Genomic DNA, 23,670 nt, shown 5'->3' with positions numbered 1-23,670 from the left:
TTTAGATAACACTTTCCTCCAAACACTCCTCATTGTAAAGCACAATGTGACTGTTCAGAAAGTTATGAGTCATGGAAAAGAGGAGGTTATAAAACCTTTCTCCTCTAAACTAAATAAAATCATTTACTGCCAACCACAGGAGATAAAAGTCAAATCAGTCTTTCTGCAAGTCAGTGAATCAGTTCTATAACCTCCCACAAGATTCTTCTCAAGTAATTTGCAAAAGAATTAGCACACCCTTTGCCAAAGAAGTTGAAAAAAACATCCCACTGTGTTTCTGTAATTCACTGATGAATTTATGAGCATTGATAATTTTCTTGTCGACAGAAAGACTCACTTCACTTTTTTCCAATTCAGTTTTGTATGTAAGTGATATCGTGCAGTTTAAATAATAAACCTTAATCAAGTAATGAAACAAGGCAACCCCTGTCATTTTATTATGTCATAAACAATTCAATTTCAGGACCAATCCACAGCCAAGGGATTCATGGCTCTCCAATCATGTCTGACTGGGGAGAAAAGAGAAAGGGACAGGATCAAAGGGCCAAGCCTACTCGCCTTTCTCCAGTGTGTTCCAGTTTTATGCCAAAAAAAGCAAAAGGGTTTTAAAAATATTTTCATGATAGTAATCTACTTACAGGGACCCATAATAAAGAGTCCGTGATTCTTCTTAATATAAAGACATAAATACTACCGCTAGTTAGTGCTAGGTGAGTGCCTCTTCCACATACGCATTTATTATTTACTTGGCTGGTTTTCCACTCAAGGGCTAGCACCCCCACCCTAACCCTACCCCAACGCTTACCTGCAGCCCCATTTCACTCTACCCCAATCTCCCAGTCCGCTGCTGGGACCCAAGGTGGTGCGCACTGATCCAACTCGTAACATGGCTCTACAAAAGTAGTCCACCAGGTGGCCAATCACGGACCGCCCTCTAGTGACGCCTCCACAGTGGTTCCTCGGAAGAACACAACTCACAGTATGTGGCAGAGGCATGTAGCTCAGGCATTTGCCAACTGCCACAGCACTAATTCACCTGTGGGCTCTCCCATCAGTTCCACCTGTTACACACGTGGATAAAGGAACTCACCTGAAAGACGATGCCAGACGTTGACAAATCAAATTTCAGGAAATGGAGACCCAGTTGGCGTCCACATCAAGAGGCACCCGATTTTTTAGGAAAATCCTCAAATCACAGCAAAGCATTACAGATGAATAAGCTGATGAAAAAGAAGGGGCTAAACTTTACCTTGTTTGGGCCCACTCCATCCTTCCAAGTGCTAAACAGGATTTTATTATCTATTTTTATTAATGTTTATTTCCACGTCCAACCCTGCAACACATGTTGTCTTCAAAACAAATCCTTAGGCAAATGGTAACTTTCCATAATATCACAAGACTATGCAGATGTCTTTGGCAACTCTGGCATCCTAGGATTTTGCACATATAGATTCCTTTTTTAAGTATTACATTCAATTTTGAAAAACTTATCTATTTGAGGTCCAGATCTGGATTCCTCCCTCTGAATAGAAGAAGTAGTAGAACTAGTAAATTTGTGTGTATGTGCATGCACACATATGTGTAGGAGAAGGTTGTTAGATGTTAGGAATGGACAAGAAAAATGCTGGGGAAGACTAGTAGGCCAATTAACACAGCCCCCTAGAGCTACTTTAAGAAATATCTTAGATCTAAATGGTACTTTATAAGCACATCTTTATAGTTTATAAGCCCACGTGTTTCTTTATTAAAAGCCTCATTGCACCTAAAACTACTCAGATGAGTGATAATTTAGTACAAATTGAAAACAGAATTCTGTACCCAAGTTCTGTGCTTCTTCAGGCAGTTTATACTGTGAGATTTTTATCCCCAATATTCAGATGTAGGAGAGAGCTGGGAGAAATCTTATAACCCTAAAGACTCTTAAAACCTCTAAGCCAAAGTAAACAGGCCAAATGTGCTAATCATCGGGCAAATGGAGACAGCTAAGACCTCCACTCAGAGCTTTAGGAAGATATTCTGAAGTTCACATTAGCGCAAATAGGATTTTCAGGATATGAATTTCACTAAAGCACAAATTGAATCATGTCGGTATAATCCACACATATTTCTGCCAGCTGGGATCCTGGATGTTGAGATGTGACCATCTCTCCATGGACCTGAAGCCACCAATCTGTCTCACCTGGGTTGCTACACGGCCATCAGATGGAGACACTGTGTGGTCACTACCCTAACAAACAGATTCAAAGCACCTAAGTCTAGGGAAACAGCTACAGCTCCCATTTCCAATCTCCGGAGCCACCCAGTCCCTCTGCAATGGAGTATCAATACAGAGGCTAAACGAATTGTTTACTTAATTGTGCTGTGCAAGCTGAATAATTGTGCGCTTTCCAGAAAGGCTTTGTAACCAATGAGATAGCGCTGGATCTGCCAAAACCTTTACCTTGAAGCCAACATCCTTTCTTTCTAATACAGTCTGTCTCCTATCACAAATAACGGCAACTGTGGTATTATTGCCAGAGGAGGCAAAACCATGGCAGAAACATCAAAAATCGTGTCTTTCAAAATGGAAAAATCTCCATTAAGCTGCTGATGAGAACTGATATCTCCGAATATGCCAGTGTGAAACCTTTAGTCACAAACTGGGATTAGTGGATTACACACTGAAGCAGCCAACAAATGGCAACCTGAATCTACCTTTAGGGTGAGCAAAATTGGTCCATTAAATACAATAACCACATTTTGAGGGGATAAGAGAAATGTGATGAAAACAAGAGGGAGTGTTGGGAGCTGTTTTTAAAATACCAAATATTGTGCAAGAAGGCTAGAAAGATGGAAAATAGAATATTATGTACCAGTCAAAGTCTCTAGGACGATAAAAATCAATACCAGGTTAGAAAACAGTGAAATAAGGTATGTTGAGTGAAACAAAAAAAAATCTAAGGACAGCAACAACCAAATTTTTAGCCAAAGAAAACCCTATATTACTTAATAAGTCAAGAGAATAAGACCAAGACAGATGTCTTTTTAATTCTTTCCCTGAAACTTGCTTCAAGCATTAAAAAGCACAACGGAAGTTCTCGAAACACTTGCTTCTGGTAGAGAAATTGCTTGCAACACATCACACTTGTTTTTTGGTTTTCATTAAGTTACTTTTCAACAGATAAGGTTCCAAAAACATGGTTCAAAATTGAGAAGTCTCACTCCTACCCTAGTCTCCAGCCATCCATCCCTTTTCTCAGAGACAATCACTGTTTCTTGTTTCCTTCCAGACCAGAAATCTAAATATTTTTATATTTTATTTTATAATAATTTTCCTTTGATATGTTCTTACCTATTTGTTACCTTGTTTTTATTTCTTGCAACAGTTTTTCATTAATAATAATCAAGGTCTTTTCTTCTTGGTAGGTCTATGTTCATATAGTTTGAGATTCTCCAGTTGGCTGTTTCTTCTCAGTTGTCATAATCCCCCATGATACAGTCTAATTGACATGTCTCACTAACAGGATTAGGACTTTAGAAAACCAGTATGCATCAGGATCTGACAAGAATGCAAAGATGCTATTTTTATGCAGGTACCCTTCAAAAAATACCCAGATTTAAAACAAATGGGAATACAACATGGAACAGCCACCAAACCAAAGTTCTAAGTGGGTTTGAGTCTCGACAGGACAGTCTTATATCCTGATTCAAGTGCCAGCTGGCTTGGATTTTGAAACATCGACCTCATCTGATTTTTCAGGTTTAGATTGGTCCAGAGCAATACAGTTCTGCTTTTACAAAGTTTGCCTTACACCAGTTTGCTTTTACAGAAGACCTACATTAGTATCTGTTTGGGCTAACCAAAAGAAGTTCGAAGAGGATTTTCACTTTTATGAAAAAGACAAAAAGAGAAACTAGCGTTCAGTGTTTGTGCTGTAGGTAGCTGTTACCGAGGCAGCTCGAACCCTGAGCAGGGAGAGTGGCACCGCCAAGCTCCTTCCCAAGAAATAGGCTGGGTGTCTCAGCACCAAGCTGCAATAGCTTTGAACTGTGTCTGTGCTTTATCTCTGTGTTTTTCATGCATCCAATAGCAACATGTATCCTAAGTTAATTGCTTCTTCACTTTCACTTAAGCCGCTTAGGCTCACGAAAGGTTTCTTAGGAACACTTTCTTTCTGATAGCGTGGGAAACCTGTATTGGCCTGGGTGTTTGGGAGTGGGGAAGAGATGATGGGTGCTGGGAGGCAAGATAAGCAGGGTGCCCCCAACAGGCAGAGAGGCCTTCCAAAGAGTCCTTGCTAAGAGAATACTCGAGTGGAAGTTAACACGCACATTTCAAATACTTCGGGTCAATTTTTTTTTCCCTCCCCAAATTCATCTGAAGCTATGGATAGTTAGGGGGAAAAAAAAAAAAAAACCTAGGTTCTAGCTCTGGTCTAGTTTTGTGTACCCTTGGCTTAATCACCTTCGATTCACTCTCCTCATTTATAAAATGAGGACCTTGACCGTGATGAGTTCTAAAGCCCTTTTTACTTTTAATCCTCTCAATCTAAGATTCAGTTTCTCTCCATATATTGACTTATATGCCAGTTATAAGGGCATAATTTTTTTTTATTTCCCACAAATTTATTTACTGTGAAATAACACACTTGGTATAAATATTTTAAAATCCTCATCAAGGAAAAGAAGTGACCATAGTGGACAGCTGTCATTTTGAAGATGTCCATCATACATTCCCCCTCCTTGGCAGCACCTGGATTGCTTTAGGGGGAAGTATCTGTGTACACCTGAGGGGAGATAAGCCCAAGTGTTTGTCTCCCCACTATAAAAGCTTAAGAAGAAACTGGAAATTTCCTTCTGCCAGAGTCTCCTCTCATAAATCAGTACTTCCATAGGATGGATGTGTGACCATCAAATTTTCTCCTGCAGGACTCTGAATCTTTAGTAGAACAACACAAAAACAAGACAAACAGCTGGAGTTCATTCACTCCAGAAGTGAGACCTTGGCAAGACTGTGGAGTAACTCCTGCTACAAGGCTTTCTATCCTTTCATTCTGAAGTTTTCCCTTAAATCCTACAAACAACCCAGTATCCTCCCAATAAATTCTCTTTTCTATTTAAGATAGTGGTTTGCTGCATACTGATCTACTTCCAAACTTAATGGCTTAAAATAATAATCATTTATTTGCTCACAGTTCTACAGATTGGCAGTTTGGGTAGGGCTCAGCTGGGATGGTGTGTCTCTGCTCCACGTGGTACCAACTGGGTTCATTTCAACATCTGCAGTCAGTGGAAAGATCTGCTGGGGGCTGACCCTGGATTGCCTCACTGACTCACTTACTTGGAAGCTGGCTGAAGCCATCAGCTGGAACACATCAGTTCTCCACGTGGCACCTCACCCTCCAGTAGGCCATCCTGGAGGAATGCTCAGAGAGAAAAGCAGAGCTGCAACTTCCCTTACATCACATTCTATTGATCAGATAGTTTAAAACCAGCCCAGATTTAAGGGGTGGGAAAAGAGACTTCATCTGTTAATGGAAGGAGTAACAGAGAAACCTTCCCGGGTAAAGGGGATACAGGGAGACATGATTCATTGGGGACAATTACTATATGAATTTACCATGGTAGAGTTCATTTCTGTTGCTTGCAGCCTAAGAATGATAACTAATACATCAATCTGTGTAATGGGACATGGAACACATTAGATTTGGAAGCCTCAACATTGAAGACATTTTCCCTGTTTCTATCTCACATAGTAATGAGACTATTTGGAAATAATGTGGTATCATGGTAGTGGGACTGTAAGAAGAATGAATTTAAAGTGAAATTATCATGTTTCAAGTCTTGCCAGCTATTTAGTTACGTAATTTTAAACCTACATAATCTCTGTGACTTCATTTACAGATATGAATGAATGGATGGATGGATGGATGAAATGGAGTGATAGGATTTGCCTGAATTGCAAATATTGTGGTAGATATGAAGTAGAGTAACTGTGTGAAATACAGGAAATCTTCACTTTGTACTGTAGGACAGGACCATAAAATGATCACACAAGTTGATACTGTGCAAAACTGGCTTAATGGAAAACATTGTAATTGTTCCATGACCTCTAAACATTTTTGTCAAAACATTACAACCTCTTTCACTGTTGGTTATAAATGTATCAGGAAATAAAAAAAAAAAGAACAAAACTTTTTGCTTAGTATGCTATCATTTAAACTAGTAAAAACACTAAAAATAAAGTATCTTATTTGTTTGCAAAAAAAAAAAAAAAAGCGATCAAGATTAGCTTGGGTTGTGTTTGCCTTCTTGTCTTCATATAACTGACAGTGTGGAATAAGGATCTTTTCTATGCCTTGGCAAATTGTCACACTGCTTTTTAAGTTAGCATCTGCTTCCAACATTTTATCCCTTATATTTTCAGGGTCATGAAATGTCTCCAAGAGTTTCTTTTATGTGAATTTTTTTGCTGGTGTCACTGCCTCCAGGACATTTTTATCCTTTCATACAACCACTTTCCTTATTTATGTCAGTAAATTTGCCTTCACTAAGTTCCTCTGGATGTATGTCTTTCGAAAGGCAGTAGTATCAACATTCTCACAATCAACTCTTTCTTCTACATTGCATTTATGTTTAACTCAAACTTCACTTTCAGCATTATTTTGTTTCTTTTGTTGAACTTCCATTTTTGCTGGACTATTCTTTAACTATTCATATTTGTAAAATGTCACATGAGTTTATCCTGGGAAACAAAGAGGCAACACAAATACACACTTTGCTGTCCGTTTGTGAGCTGTAACAGGCGCGCAGTATCAATCACTGCAAGAAGTGACAAGATTGGTCCCTGATGGTAAATGTGCATCTGCCACTTATGTAGTGACTTGTGGGCCAAAGTGTTAGTGGCAATGTTTGTAGTTTACACAACTTCTCAGTGAATATATTTGGTAACTGAAATTTGAACCATGTTTTTGGGAGACTGATGTTATTTAAATAGTGGTAACTGAAAGTGTGCATATAGAACTATGCAAAGTAAACCATTTTAAAGATGACGTTGAGTTTAATTATTGCCACAGTTGTTATTAAAGAGAGAAAGGGCAGACCTCATTTTTACTGTATTAAAGAAGGAGTTCAATTTAATTCAATCACTATTTGGCTCCAACAATTTTTATCTTTGCCACTACAAGGTCTGAAGATTAGTACTAAGTGCAAGCAAACAAGAGGGGAGGAGGAAGGACTGAAAAAAAAAACAAAAAACCCTGCATTTTAACCTTTCCACAAAGGCCTAGAGGAAAACAGAACACACCAAACCCAAAGGTCAAAGAAAAGTGAGGGAAGATATTGTCCAAGTTAAGTAGCTCTTTCTACTGCTCTTTACTTCCATGGCCAGAAGGAAAATATTTCAATAACTTTCCAGGAACGGGGCTGGTAATCTCCCAGTATTCACCTGCCTTTCTTTCTTAGTAGCAGAATGCCAATTTTTGGCTGGTTATGCTGCTGCCCAGAATATTTCCCTTGCAGCTAGTTGTGTCCATATGACTTACTACTGTCCAATGAAACATGAGTGAAAGGATTGAGGGGTTGGGGGCAACACCTTAAAAGGAGCTTATTCTATTAGGAGAAGCAACCTTTTGTCCTTCCTACTGAATAGAATGTGGGCAAGACATTAGAAAGTCATCTGGGACTAGGAGGCAATGTTGAGAATGGAAGTCAGGCATTGGGATTGTGGAACATAAAAAAAGACCAGAGCCTGAATCCTTTGTGGCTTTATGCAAACACCGTACCAGCTCTGGGCTCCTCTCTCCACACTACTTTATGTGTATTTAACCCATTCTTTCTTACCCACATCTGAACACAGTTCCTAATTGATGAAACAAATACTCTTCTCTAGCCAATGGGCTGTATGAATGACCCAAATAACAATGACTGACTCTTGCATCACTCTACACAACGAAGGTCCCAAATGAGGCACAAACCCATGGGCAAAACAATACCCTCCACATGGTGTTGCATATTTAGGGGAACAAAAACTTATGGTTGTTTGTAAAATCCTAAAACAGATTCTGATAATCAAGACTCAAACACAGACCTGACTTAGAAACTGTTTGTACAGAAAAAAAAAAAAAAAAAAAAGGATGAGAGGGAAGGAAAGAAGTACTAGCTCACAGCTAGCTTGTTATGAATCAGAGAGTATGGGTGGGAAACAGAAGCCCCAAAATATAATTCAGTATAAGGCTGCCCTCATGTAAGGATCTAGAGGAAAACAAAGGAGGTCCTAGCTCAGTGCTGGTCTCCTGTTAAAAGGGACATTTAACAAACAGAAGTAAACTGAGGTTATAGAACAACCAAGGTGATCTGGACTTCCCATTTTGTGAGGGATGGGAGAAGGAACTGGGGTCATGTCTCTGGGAGCAAAGAAGACAAAGAGGTGTGACTGGTGTTTCGAATAGGTGAAGTGATGCCTTGTGGAGGAGGACTTGGCTTTAATCTGCATGGTTTCAAGCACTGGAACTAATGAGTGAAATAAAACATACTTCAGCTCAATAAAAGGAACAAACCTTCTGAAAATTAGAATTTTCCAAAACTGTAATGCACTTCTTTGTAAGGCAGTGAGTTATCTGACTTGGTAGTGAATCTTTTTAAAAGTAGGGACCATAATGGAATTCAGGACTTTTTCTGAAACTCAGGATAGAAAATGAAAACTCTGTTGTATCTCCAGATCCTTGAAAAAATGAAGTGATTTGGATTCTAAGACGACTGTCAATGAAGAATAAGGAGGTTGCACTGGATGGGAAAATGACCCAGGTGGCTCTTCCATTCTCATTGCACTATTAATCCTGTATTTTCCTGTTACATGTAAAGTAGTCCATATGCAATGATCCAGGCGTTGGATAAATGCTTCCTGAGGAAAAGTATGATGATTGTAGCGGCCAGAACTCTTCCACCTGTAAGTGGATGAAACCAGCTAAGACTAGTCTGGGGGTAAAAATAAGAAATTCAATGGCAGGGGTAATCAAACAATGTGGTCAGACTCTTTCTCCACCTCTTGGATCAATTCTCTCCAAGCTGGCTTCAGGCAGACTCTTACCATGGAGAAGCCTAGACCACCTCTGTCAGCTTCATACATCATTCCCTAGCCTAGAAATTTCAATGGACAGAGAACTCTTTTTTACTCAAAAGTCTTATAGCTGACTTGGACTAGCCTGACTTCAAACACAGCTCGTTGTTTATCCACTTTCTGTGGACTTGGATTGACCAGCTTGGGTCGCATGAACTGAGGACAGGGCACAAATGGTTTCCACAAGGAAAAGACGCTTCTGATGTACAGATGCTGTGAAGATAAAAATAATAAATGTGCACTACAATGACACAACGAATGCAGTGGATTTTTTAAATGGAAACTTCTGGGCCCTTTATGAATCTCAAAATAGGAAATAGAAACACCATTGTACCCTTTTGCTTGTTTTGCTGTTGTTGTTATTGCTGCTCACACAGTGCAACATGCTGAATCCTGGTTTCCCAACCAGGCCTTGAACCCACGAACCTGCAGTGGAAGTGCAGAGTCTCAGCCACGGAACCACCAGGGAAGTCCCAGAGTACATGAGAATATGAAGTGAATTTGATTCTAGGCCTTAATCTAAAATTCTAATACTCGGGCAAACAATAATTTTAACATGTCTGTCTTTTCATCAATTCCCTCTTTTTCTTCTTAAGATGCCTCTGTTCACAGCTTTATCAGACAAAATAATAGCAAATGAAGAGAAAAGCCTAAAATGTTTATCAAAGTGGATGAAGGCATGGCATGTAAGAAAAATTATTCATTAATAGTTAAAAAAATCTTTATATTTAATATTTAGGTGACATATTTCTACTTCAAGAGAAGTAAACATTATAATCATGAATAACATACAGAAACACAAACTCCATTTATTTGTAAAATAAACTCATTTTCTTTTCATATGAATGCAAAAAATGACCGAATACCATATGTTCCATTTGCCATGATTCTAAGACAGCAAAGCTACACAATTTCTAGATCATTAACTTGTCCTCCTATTTGTCCATGTCTTACCGTTCTGCTAGGTAAGTGTTCATTCATTCACTTTGATAACGCTACTTTTTGTAGGTTTGGTATTTCATTTGTTCAATTACTCCATGCAAAACTGCAGCAGCCAGAAAGGGCAGGTATGGAGAAGAAAAGTTCCCACCCCACAGTTTCCCTTAAAGAACAAGAACTCAGGACTACACTCCCAATGGTTTCAAACAAAAGGGGCTTTTGTCTTTTGCTAGTTTCAAGTTTGAAAAAGGCATCCATACCCCCTCGTTTTATATCACTGGAGCCAGGCTGAACGCCACAATATTGAGGACAGCACAATGGCACAACATAGCAGCATGTCAGCTCTGTAAGTGGTGGGGGGGAAGGTAGGGAAGAGGAAGGAGTCCCTGTAGTCACACGGAAATCGTGGAAGCGTCCCTAGAAGGGAAGAGGAGCAATCATGGGGCTCCAGGTGATCTGCATAAAATCGGAGATGTAGAAATAAATCCCAAAATTAGACCTGAAAAATACAACTCAGGGTCATGGGAATGATACAAGAGAGAGATTCTGAAGTTAGAGCAGCCATGTATCATAAAAACCTGAGTTTTCCATTTTTATTACACTGCTTAGCTATCCACAGAGATTTCTTCTAGCCAGCTTAATCTTTTCAAAATGGTTTCATGAGATTGAGAACATTTTGAAAAAAAAAAATGTACTCAACTTCTGGGACAAGCTGTAGATGTCACACTAAATAGCATAGTCTGTGTGACTTAGAATATAAGTCATCAGTAGATGCTTACCCAAAAAATCAAATAGGAGCTAGTATACAAGCTGAATACATAAACATGTTAATAGGACGAAAGAGCAAAGCAGTAACAAGAGGTATAAGAAAATGCAGCAACTCACGACAGGGGCATGCCTACACAATTATAAATTTACTACTTCTCTTTTGGAGATAAACTCAGGAGTTTATAAAATGAACAAACATAGTAACTACAAAAAGACCATCATGATTTATTGAGCATGAATAAATCCTTTAATAAAAGCATTGGAGGACTTCATCAAATTCTTTCTAGAGGTAGGCATTAATCAGATCAGATCAGTCGCTCAGTCATGTCTGACTCTTTGTGACCCCATGAATCGCAGCACGCCAGGCCTCCCTGTCCATCACCAACTCCCAGAGTTCACTGAGACTCACGTCCATTGAGTCACTGATGTCATCCAGCCATCTCATCCTCTGTCATCCCCTTCTCCTCCTGCCCCCAATCCCTCCCAGCATCAGGGTCTTTTCCAACGAATCAACTTCTCCATTTTATAGAAGAAGAAAGTAGATTTCTGAGAATTTTTGTGTAATTTCTTTAAAATCACACAGCTAGCAAACACAGAGCCAAGATTTTAACCCTGCCAGTCTGATTCCCAATTCTGTGCTTTTAACCACACACAAGTGCTTTTTTTCTTAAGCACTTTGCATGAACTCACTCATTCGAGTCTCATAACAATCCTGATAAAGTGAAATTATTATTTCCAGTTTTCTAATGAGAAAATCAAGAAGATAGAATTATTGTTCTAGGTCGCACGGCTGGCCAGTGGCAGAGCCAAGATTGGAACTTATGTCTTTCTGACTCTAGAGCCCCCTTTCATAGGTAATATGTTACAGGCTGCTACTTGCCTACTGAAATCTATTCTCTTCTTCCTGGGAATGAGTCTGCTTAGCCAAAAACTACACTTCTATCCTTTCTTTACAGTTAGGTATGGCCATTTGACTAAGTTCTTACCAAAGGAATATGAATGGAAGCGACATGTGCAACTTCTAAGTCAAAAGGAACCCCATGATCCCAGACCTCCTCTTTTTCTTTCTCATGAATTGGACCTCAGAATAGGAGGGGCCAGAATTCATTAGAACAATCAAGTTAGAATCCATCAGAATATAAAAAAACAAAATTCCTATTACAACAGGTGTACTGAAATGAGCCCAAGTCACAATATGGTGACGTACTAAGTCACCATATTGACATCACTTCAATTATCTTAATTTCATCTCTACACTACCTATTGCCTCTCTTAGAATGCTGTTCTGGGTCATACAGTACAATCTCCTTTGCCATCTCTTTGAAAGATATCAGGAAATATTATAGGGGCCAATCTTCAATTATACACCTATCCCAGGTTATCTAAAGAATCCAATAGGGATCTTTAAACTGAATCTGTCTAATCAAGGCTATGGTTTTTCCTGTAGTCATGTATGGATGTGAGAGTTGGACTGTGAAGAAAGCTGAGTGCAGAAGAATTGATGCTTTTGAACTGTGGTGTTGGAGAAGACTCTTGAGAGTCCCTTGGACTGCAAGAAGATCCAACCAGTCCATTCTAAAGGAGATCAGTCCTGGGTGTTCTTTGGAAGGAATGATGCTAAAGCTAAAACTCCAATATTTTGGCCACCTCATGCGAAGAGTAGACTCATTGGAAAAGACTCTGATGCTGGGAGGGACTGGAGGCAGGAAGAGAAGGGGACGACAGAGGATAAGATGGCTGGATGGCATCACCAACTCGATGGACATGAGTTTGGGTGAACTCCGGGAGTTGGTGATGGACAGGGAGGCCTGGCGTGCTGCAATTTATAGCATCGCAAAGAGTCAGACATGACTGAACGACTGAACTGAACTGAAGAAACCTTAAGTTTTAATTTTTTAATGTAAAAAAAAAATTCTTATGGAAAGTAGTTTTCATAGAGTTAAAGATCCACTAAAATGATCCTAACTTTTGATACTCTTAACACCAAACCACATCTGGATGCTTATTTTAATGAAATGATAAAAAGTATTATATTTGCAAAGATGTTCACTGAAGCATATCTAAAGAAGGGGGGAAAACTGTAAACAAAATGTGAAACAGTAGAGAAAAATCGTTAAATAAAATGATGGTTCATCCTGAGGGAAAATACGAGGCCGATATTTAAAAGCAAATTCAAAAATCCAAAGCAAAGGCACTGAGAAAAAAATTAAAAATTTCCAGTTAATCTTTCAAAGTGATAACAAAAGATTTGTTTTGGATGATCCAGAACAACATATCCAAAGGAGGCAACATACAGTGTAGAATTACACATTCTGAAATGACATTACGGAAAAGCAAACAGACACATCCAAATTGGGTAATTCTATAAGACAGTTGACCAGGTTTTTTCAACAAGTTAATGGCATTTTTTAAACAGTGAGCCTGCTATAGATTAAAATAATGTTAAGAGATATAACAACCCACTGCAATGTACAGATCATTATTTCCATCTTCAGCTATACAAATCGAGGTTAAAGAAAGACATTTTTAAAATAATGAAGGAAATTTGAATATGATTAACTATATGTAATATCAAAGAATTACTGCTAATTTTGTTAGGTATCATAATGGTACTATAGTTGAATTAGAAAACATCCATATTTTCTAGAAATGAATAATAACGTATGTAGGGGTGAAATGACCTAAGGACTAGAACTTGCTTTAAAATACTTCAGTAACAATAACGGCTATAATGTCAAGACACAAAGCACAGAAGTGTACAAGTTGTACAGTAGCCTGACTGAGGAGCTCCAATTTTGATCCAACACTCGCTAGGTATGTGACAAGTTACTTAACTTCCCAATGCCTTGAGTTCCTCTTCTGTTTACTAGGGACACCAATCACATCTCTTGTCTTAGGTTATTGTGAAGATCATGAGATGAGCTCCGTAAAGAACTCAGCACAACATGTTAGCTATTATTACCATCATTATAAACCAGTATGCTCTTCACTCATCTAAGACCCCAAATGTCACTCCCAAAAACACTTAATCCCTTGAAATCTCTCCTCTGTCTTTCTCTCCAGGTTCCTTCTTGCTTCCTTCCTCCCTAGCCTATTTCCTTCTTCAGGACCTAGAAGTTACGCTTTGATGGTTAATAATGCACTAACATTTCATTAATTTTTAAAGTGATTTTCTTTTTAAAAACTCAATTAGGAAAACTGTGGAACAAGGTAGAAAACAGGAGAATACAAAATAAACTGGTATAATTACACCCAAGTATAAACATGGAAAAGGATCAAAGGAAAAGTAGAATATATAAATGGAGGCATTCTGAATGATTTTCCTAACACCTAGTGATTCTTTCATTAGGTTCAAGCAAGACATTTTTTTAAAAAAAGCAAATTCCACAGACCTAAGAGACCCTAAGAATGACTGAATAATACATGTGTGTGTCTTTCCATAGAGGATGGCATGTTTGGCTGTTACTGACAAATCTAGAGTATAAATAGGAAGACACAGAATAATAAGAGCTATGACAGTACTTCTTATTTCATTGATTCCTTGGTATCTTGGGTGTGTGACCTGTGCAGTCACACAGGATCTTGTATTTAGGAGGGCCCTGTGTGTGCGTGTGCTCAGTCATGTCTGACTTTTTGTAACCCCATGGACTGAAGTCCACCAGGCTCCTCTGTTTATGGATTTCCCAGGCAAGAATACTGGAGTGGGTTACCATTTCCTTCTCCAGGGAATCTTCCCAACCAAGGGATCGAACCCAAGTCTCCTGCTCGGCAGGCAGATTCTTTACCACTGGGCCACCTGGGGAAGCCCTCAGAAGGGTCCTGTACTTGGCTTACTATCCTGTACCACTATTTTGAAATTTTAATTTTTAAACACGGGGCCCCACATTTTCATTTTGCACTGGGCCCCACAAATTATGTAACAAGTCCTGACTCCACCTTATGAGATGGACACTATTATAATTCCAATTTAAAGATGAGAAAGTTGAGGGTTAAAGGACAAAGCTAAAGTCACACAGCCATCAAGTGACGGGATGGATACAGAAAGAATTCAAAGTGAAAGACAGAGAATGGGGTAAAGAACAAAAAGAAAGCCAAGTAAGTCAGGGAACAAGAATATTATCATCCATCTGGGGGCCAGTTCTTCACTGATTAGGCAGTCAAAACTCATGGGTTTAGGCTGACAGTTAAGGCCACCCCAGGAAGGAGTCTGTTCTACAGCCCATGACAGGCTCCATATCACAAGACTGTCAGAGTGGAACACGGAAAGGGTGCGGGCATCCATTAGCCCTTCTGGAAATAGGATCTACAGGAAGGAAAGGCCTGAAGTGCTTTTTCTTAAAAACTGGCCGCCTTTTTGCAGGCTCTTGTGTTCCTTGAAAAACTACAGCAGTCAAAGATTAAGATGATCCTGTCACTTTGTTAAAAAGAAACTTTAAAAAACATATTTCAACACAATGCTTTCTTAGCTTAGGCAGCACAGAAAATTGTCGATCTACCCACTGTTCTCACAATCACTCCAGAAGTTAGACATCAAGAGCACTCACGTTCTCCTTCAGACCCACTCATGGGCTTCCTGTTGCCTGATTCTAGAACAACCTAGGATTGGGAGGGTCACCTTGACAACGTTAACAAAACACAGAGTCACACAAAGTCTTAAGGGTCCTTGCCAAGAGGTTTCGTAGCTATGATCGTTCCTTTAAATGGATCACTAGAGTTAGAGCACATTTCTACAGGGGGGAGAAATTTTTAGACATCAGGGAAACAGTGCCCAGATTAGTACTAATAATAAGAAAACAATCCAAAGGCTCCCATCTGTAGCTTCACTTTGGGGGAGGTTAAATGAATTATATTCTACTGTGCCTGTTAAAGCCAGAGGGTGAGGCCACAGCCCTATGTGTGGAGAGGGTTGTAAAGACTCCGAATGGCACTCAATGGGAATGAGACTGATTTTTCAGTAGGAAGCCAGTCTGTAGGGGCCAAGCCTTAGGCAGGGAAGAAACCCCTGTCCCTCCTTGGGATCCATTTCTCATATCTGGACCTGCCTCCTTTGCTGTGTTTGAGAGGGACATTCTCTGCCCCAGGAGGAAGTCAGGAGCTAAAGGCATAGTGGAGGCCTGGTTTCCAACTATCCTACTTCTCTGGAGCAGCTTTTTAACATACATATTCCATGACCTACTCAAGAGCAACTGAATTGGAATTTTGAGGAATGGTCCCAGATTTTTTTTTAAATTCATCTGTTTTATATTTCTCAAGTTATTCTTATGCAACCAGCTCATACTGATTCACAGACTAGTTTTTAGAACCACTAGTTTTCCTTTTATTTATTTATTCCTGTTGCTCCATTTATTTGCTTTTGCTATCCTTTCTGGCTTTAGAGACTTGACCACAGAGTTGTGCATCCACTCCGCTCTGCAATGCGGCGCTAGAGGTGGACAGTGCCCCCTAAGGAGATAACGGGTGATTGCAGCAGTAATTAGTGAAGTCAACCCAAAAGGGAAGTGACCAAGACTTCAGGGACCAAGACTCAGCTACTGTGAGGCTGAATCCTGCTTAAACCAGAGTAGTTCTGCATTTACCTGTTATATACACCTTGTATTCATCTGAATGAAAGGTTCCAATGCAGGAGGAAAAAGTTTGAAAAACAATGCTTTTTCTAGAACCAAAACATAACCAAAACACATTTCTTCTTCAGTTACATTCTAGACAAACAGAGTTTTGTGGGCTACCCTGAAAATCTAAATGTCATTTATAACATGGATCTTGCGGGAAAATCTGAATTAAAGATGGAAAAAACACATCTCCCTCCCCACCTTCCCACTTCCCATGGACTGAGCAGCAAGATGGGATCTGTTTTTGCTTCCCAGAATACCTCCAATCCCACACCCAAGACTAAAGGAATGCCTAGCCTGGAATAAAGGAAACTTTCCCTGAAGCCAGGAGGGAATCTCTAGTCCCTCCCTTCTCCCCTTATCCATGACCTGCAGTGGCCACAAGGGCTGGAGATGGTCCAGTGGAAAGGGACAGCAGCAGCATACCAGACACATCGGTGCTCTGGGCTCAGGAAACTCCCACAACCAGACCCTTGGCTCTACCAGGAAGGGCCCCAATAAATATTTCAGACACAAAGAGGAAGCTACTGCCCCACTGCCATGAGAGCTGTTAGAGAATGTGCTCTGAATTGCTTTGAGGAGTTAGCTATGATCATCACATGCTCCCTGGGGAAGAGCAGCATTTGTGGAGTTACCCTGGACACAGATTAAAGCAGATCCATGTGGCAACCTTGTTCTTGACCTCCTGACTACAGTGTCCCAACCAGACGTGGCCAAAAACACACCACGGTAAGAACTAAGGCATTGCTAACTACTTCATTTATCAGGCTTGTATTGCTCTTCTCTTTAAACTCTATCTAACAAAATTACACCCTAGAGACTGCTAAGTCAGCCAAAAGTCCTGTCTATTCCTGGTGTTAACTAAAGAGTTGAATCAATGAAAAAAAATTAATTCACACCTGAAAACAAACCAATCCTAAGCATAAATAACCCACAATATGCCACATGTGTCTTGTGGAGGGAATACATTTATTTAACTCAAATTTCTCAACCAGTCACATCAACAGCTCCAATAATGACATATAGATAATGACCTTGTAATAGGTAATGACCAGTAATTGGTAATGACCAAAACATTTGAAGGTTTACCTAGGAGACCTGAAGAAGCCTCAGTTACAAAAGACTGACTTGGGCTCACTAAACTGTATTTATTGATAGAGGGAAGTTAAGACTCACACATTTCCTCATATACTCAGGAACAAAGTTTGAAACCAAAGAGGTTTAGGGAACGGTCCTCCTAATTATAAAGGACAATGTCTTGAGCATTCCAGTTAATTAAGAGATTGCCTCATGATTGCATTTATAACACTAATGCAAAAACACTAAACTTTTTACTCATTCATATATTAAATAATTTTGTTGTTGTTTAGTCGCTAAGTCATGCCTGACTCTTCATGAGTCCATAGATTATAGCTTGCCAAGTTCCCCTGTCTATGGAATTTCCCAGGCAAGAATAATGGAGAGGGTAGCCATTTCCTTCTCCAGGGAATCTTCCCAATCCAAGGATCAAACCCACATCTCCTGCATTGCAGGCAGATTCTTTACCACTGAGTCACCAGGTAAGCCCCCATATTAAATAATAATGGCAGTCAAATATCAGGCAATATGCCTGGCCTCTTTTCTAATTACCCATAATGGACTGGTTCCAAATTGGGAAAGGAGTACGTCAAGGCTACATATTGTCACCCTGCTTATTTAGCTTATATGCGGAGCACATCATGCAAAATGCCGGGCTGGATGAACCACAGGCTGGAATCAAGATTGCTGGGAAAAATATCAATAACCTCAGACATGCAGATGACACCACCCCTATGGCAGAAAGCGAAGAGGAACTAAAGAGCCTTTTGATGAAAGTGAAAGAGGAGAGTGAAAAAGCTGGCTTAAAACTCAACATTCAGAAAACGAAGATCATGGCATCCAGTCCCATCACTTCATGGCAAATAGATGGGGAAACAATGGAAATAGTGACAGACTTTATTTTTAGGGGCTCCAAAATCACTGCAGATGGTGACTGCAGCCATGAAATTAAAAGACGCTTACTCCTTGGAAGAAAAGCTCTGACAAACCTAAACAGCATATTAAAAAGCAGAGACATTACTTTGCCGACAAAGGCCCACCTATGGTTAAAAAAAAGCTACGGTTTTTCCAGTAGTCATGTATGGATGTGAGAGTTGAGACTATAAAGAAAGCTGAGCGCTGAAGAATTAATGCTTTTGAACTGTGGAGTTGGTGAAGACTGTTGAGAATCCCTTGGACTGCAAGATCAAACCAGTCAATCCTAAACGAAATCAGTCCTGAATATTCATTGGAAGGACTGATGCTGAAGCTGAAACTCCAATACTTTGGCCACCTGATGTGAAGAACTGACTCATTGGAAAAGACCCTGATGCTGGGGAAGATTAAAGGCAGGAGGACAAGGGGACGACAGAGGATGAGATGGTTAGATGGCATCACCGACTTGATGGACATGAGTTTGAGCAAGCTATGGGAGTTGGTGGTGGACAGGGAAGCCTGGCATGCTACAGTCCATGGGGTCACAAAGAGTCGGACACGACTGAGTGACTGAAATGAACTGAACTGAACTGAAATTCCACCTCCCAAATATACCAAGTTGCTTACAAGGCTCAAGAATATGCTCTGCTCTCTCCAGGCCTCAACACATGCTGTTCCCTCTCTGGCTGGAATACCCTTCCTCATGCTCTACAGGGAATATACACACAGACACACACCACTGCCTTCATCACCTTCAGGCACAAACATCTCATTCTCATTCACTGAGCTCAAAGGCCTTTCCTTCCAGAAAGCCCTCCTCCACCTCCTATAATAATATGTGCTGCCCTTAGAAAAGACTCTGATGCTGGGAAGATTGAAGGCAGGAGGAGAAGGGGACGACAGAGGATGAAATAGTATCACCAACTCAACGGACAAGAGTTTGAGCAAACTCCAGGAGATGTTAAAGGACAGGGCAGCCTGGCACGCTGCAGTCCATGGGGTCACAAAGACACAACTGAGTGACTGAACAGCAAGTTTGTCTCGCTGCAAAATGGAACCTGTTTATGTGCGTCTCTCTTCCAGAGAGCTCTGGAGAGCTGAAACTTGGCATTAAGAAGCAGTTCCTTTTAGTGGTTATACAAGCCCTGCAACTGACTCCCTGGATTCTAACCCCAGGTTTATCTCTCTTAATCCTGCATAATTTAGGGCAATAACTTAATCTCTCTGGGCCTCAATTTGCTCATCTTTAACATGGGCATAACAACTGTGCCTATCTCCTTGTATTATTAAAAGGATTGCAGGATACATGCAAGTCTTATGAGAGGCACTGCTCATAGTAAGAATTCAATAAATGGTCTTCTAAAAGTCTCTCCCATAGAAAGGTCTCTCCTATATACCTCCATTATACTGTGAAAGGGCACTACACTTAAATGATTTATCTCTTTTAAAATGTCCAAGAATAAAATTAAGTGGCAAGACCTACAGAAACAGGCAAAACCAAATTAAAAGTAAAGCAAGTACTATAAAAGATGGGCTTCCCTGGTGGCTCAGATAGTAAAGAACCTGCCTGCAATGCAGGAGACCCAGGTTCGATCTCTGGGTCAGGAAGATCCCCTGGAGTAGGAAATGGCAACCCATTCCAGTATTCTTGCCTGGAGAATTCCACAGACAGAGGAGCCTGGTGGGCTACTGTCCATGGGGTCCCAAAGAGGTGGACACAACTGAGTGACTAACACTTGTACTCTCAGGAAAATGTACTTGCAATGCAATTAACTAACAAAGGATCTGTTTCCAGAAAAGATTTTTCAAAAAGAAGAAAGAAAAAAAACCCTATTATGAATCAATAAGAAAATCAGAGACTACCTAGTAGAAAATAGGCAAAGGATATTAATTATGAATAAGCATTTCACAGAAAAAGAAACCTGAATGACCTATATAAGTAGGAAACGATTCTCAGGGAAATAGAGATACCATTTGATCACCGCTAGAGAATCCCAAGGACGGGGAGCCTGGTGGGCTGCCGTCTATGGGGTCGCACAGAGTCGGACACGACTGAGCAACTTAGCAGCAGCAGCAGATAATGCCACATGTAGCTGAGGATGCAGCAATCTTTAGGCTAGAGAAGAGGTGAAAGACAGGGGACAGGGTTCTGACTTTCAGTGTTCTATTTTTAAAAAAAGAGAGAGAGAGAGGAAAAGGAAATTTGAAGTAAATATGACACAATAAATAGGAAATCTGAACTGTGGGTACATGGTTTCTAGAAAATTATTTAATTTTCTAATTGTTTCAGATATTCAAACATTTAAAATGTTACGCCAAGGGAACTTATAAGTAAGAATAGGTATTACAGAATTTGTGTTTCCAGGTATATTTCAAGAAACTGAATATTCAGACCTTTTATAGATGTTCAATATTTTCACTGATTTCACTAAATGGATGACTGAGTGAGAGGATGGGCAAACAGAGGCAGGGATGAATGAATGGATGGACAGATGGGTAGATGGACAGACAGATGAACAGGCGGCTGGGTAGACTGACATTCAAGTATATAAACAGAGACAGAAGAAATACAGTTACTCAGTGAAGTGAAAAGTTTTATTGAAGCTGTATACAATGAAGACTTGGGAGACTGAAATCCCAGCTCTGCCAACCCTTAGACAGCTACCTTGGCAGGGCCACCAGGTGAACTGCACGACACCAAAGGGCACTATCTGCACAAATGACAATGAGTGGCGCCCCCTGGAGTTGTGCAGTGCCCCAGCCCTGATGGATAAATGCCCTTACCTCTCTGAATCTTTATTTCTCCATCTGTAAAAAAGAGTCCAATCATATTTGCCTCGTGGGGTCTATAAGAAGACTAATGAGACCCTGTATGTGAAGTGCTTAGCGCAGAACCCAGCACATGATAAGAAGTGAGAAGGTGCTATTATCATCCAGGTAATACTAGGAAAATGGGCACTATGGTTCAAGACTAGGTTGCTGCTGCTGCTGCTGCTGCTGCTAAGTCGCCTCAGTCGTGTCCGACTCTGTGCAACCCCATAGACGGCAGCCCACCAGGCTCCCCCGTCCCTGGCATTCTCCAGGCAAGAACACTGGAGTGGGTTGCCATTTCCTTCTCCAATGCATGAAAGTGAAAAGTGAAAGTGAAGTCGCTCAGTCGTGTCCGACTCTTAGAGACCCCATGGACTGCAGGTTAATGTGCAACATTAGCCCTAGGAGCTGTCTCCTTAGGATCTAAGGAGTAGGAAAGTAACATATGTACCTAGCGGCATACCTAGTCAATTTGGGATCTTAGTGACTATAAGTTTTCCAGCAGACACTTCCAATCCATAGTTCTGGAATTCACCGGGGTGCCTCAGGTTCAAGGGAGTGGGGTTAGGCTGGGCTGCTGAGGGCCCAGACTCTGCCTCTGCTGTCATCGGAGCAGATGGGCCGTTCTGCGCCCTCAGATGCAGGCGTCTCTTGGCTAATGTAAGCGATGTTAAGACTTAACAAACATAAATCCCATTTTATGCAACGCTTTCCACAAAGCATCTACAAAATGTTCACGCAGCACAAACATACACAACAAACTCAGCCATGATGTGTACCGCGCACAGGGAGAAGGGGGCGGGGAGCAGGCAGGAGGAGGCAGCAACAAGCGGCACCTGGAAGCTGTCTCTTCCCTGCTTATACTGTCATCATCAAGAACCCAGCTTCACAATTCAAAATAAGCTGGCTTTTCCACACACAAAGCAGACTTAACATAAGGTTTCCCTGAAGGGCACCTTTTTTAACTCCAAAACTTAGTAGCCGAAAATACCGAGAATTGCCCATCTCTCCTGACTCTGCACTTTGCTGGAGAGTTCCTGGTGGGCTTGCACACTCTGCTGCAGTCAGCTGGAGGGCTCCTGAGCTGGAAGAGCCGACGGGCCTCGTGGCACTCCGGGTGGGATGCTGGCCGGGTGGCCTCAGGTCTCCACGTCTCCTCCGTGTCTCCTCCCATCCCCTGGCGACTAGAGCAGCTTCTTCTCCTGGTGGTCTTGGTGGTCTTGGGGCAAGGAACCAAGAGGAGAAGAAGTGAGAGCTGCCAGGAGTTTAGACAGGGCTGGGCTTGGCCGGCACAGCGTCACTTCCACACATTCTGCTGGTCCAAGCAAGTCAAAAGGCCACCAGACACAAGGGGAGGAGAAATCAATTCCACCCAGAGAAGCAGCAAAGTCATCTCACTGAGGGGTGTGCAGGGACGATCTGAGACCACCTGCCATACGACCCTTGGAAGTCAGGCGTGGACGGGCCTGGGCTTCTGAACATGGTTTGTTTCTTAAGAAAAAAAAAAAGTCCAGGGCTTAAAAGAAGCATTTGAAAACCACTCCATGATAGCCAATAGTTCAGAAAACACTCTGAACACAGGAGTGCGAAGCATTTCTTTTTCTCCTGAAGAAAAGTCTTCCTGGCTAGAGCAACAGGGTTCCTGAGGAAGCGAGATTTCTCCTCCACTGAGCAGAGAGTGACAGTCATATCGATGTGACCAATGAAGATGGTGAACAAGTGACTGGGGGAGGGGAAGACTGGGCCTCACTGGAGCCGGTACCTGAGCCTTGTCTTCACAGGACAGTGACATCGACCGAGCGTGATGCTTGCGTACAGACAGGCCAGGCTGTCAGGTAAGAGAGAGGTGGGGTGAGCGGAGAGGAACTGTGTGCAGGGGGAGGAAAGGGTGCTGAGGGGAGCAAATGCAGAAAGAAGCAGAGCTGCTCGGGTACAGGGACTGCCCCTTACCAAAGGAACACAAGGCTGAAAAGCAGCCTCCGGAACTCTTCTTTCCTCTTCTGGAGAGAGAGCAGGAAAAATAAGAACGAGGCTTTGTCAAAATAGCAAAGTCTTATCAGTACAATAACTGGATGCCAAGTAAATGAGAAGAGACCTCACAATGCTCTGACAACTCAAAGAAGACAGATGAGAAGAGGGCAGGATAAGGCCGAGATTCAGACAATAACCAAGCCATCCCCTCTAAGAAACAACCCAGCTCCCTCTGTGGGGACAGGTGGACACATACAGTCACGCTTGTATGCGTGGGTTTATAATTGGTTTCATTTTATTCCACAGTAAAATGGGTTAATGGTACATCCATATTGTGACAACATTCTCTAGCAAATGTCCTAATTAGGAACCCTAACTAGCTTTCCATTATTTCAAAACTGTCCAAATCTGGGTAGACCCCGAAGACCATCTGGAACCTGGACTTCTGCCCAGGCAGCAAGGGATTGTCCTTCATTAGACCTC

The 23,670-nt window shown here is 41.2% G+C and overlaps 1 protein-coding gene across 3 annotated transcripts in view; it reads right to left on the bottom strand.

Annotated features, from left to right (window-relative positions):
• Positions 1-23,670, bottom strand: part of LOC102287021 (uncharacterized) — a 194,547-nt gene that overhangs the window by 132,419 nt on the left and 38,458 nt on the right. The window contains exon 2 of one of the 3 annotated variants that reach the window (XM_070383153.1): positions 1,091-1,220. The exons of the other annotated variants lie outside the window; for them this stretch is intronic. The gene's annotated coding sequence lies outside the window, so the exon portion shown is untranslated. The remainder of the gene's footprint in view (positions 1-1,090; positions 1,221-23,670) is intronic. 3 annotated transcript variants of the gene reach the window in all.

Source organism: Bos mutus, chromosome 15 (genome assembly GCF_027580195.1).
Source record: "Bos mutus isolate GX-2022 chromosome 15, NWIPB_WYAK_1.1, whole genome shotgun sequence".
Lineage (NCBI taxonomy): Eukaryota > Metazoa > Chordata > Mammalia > Artiodactyla > Bovidae > Bos > Bos mutus.
The sequence above is the reverse complement of the archived record's forward strand: the minus strand, read 5'-3'. Positions and strand labels throughout refer to the sequence as shown.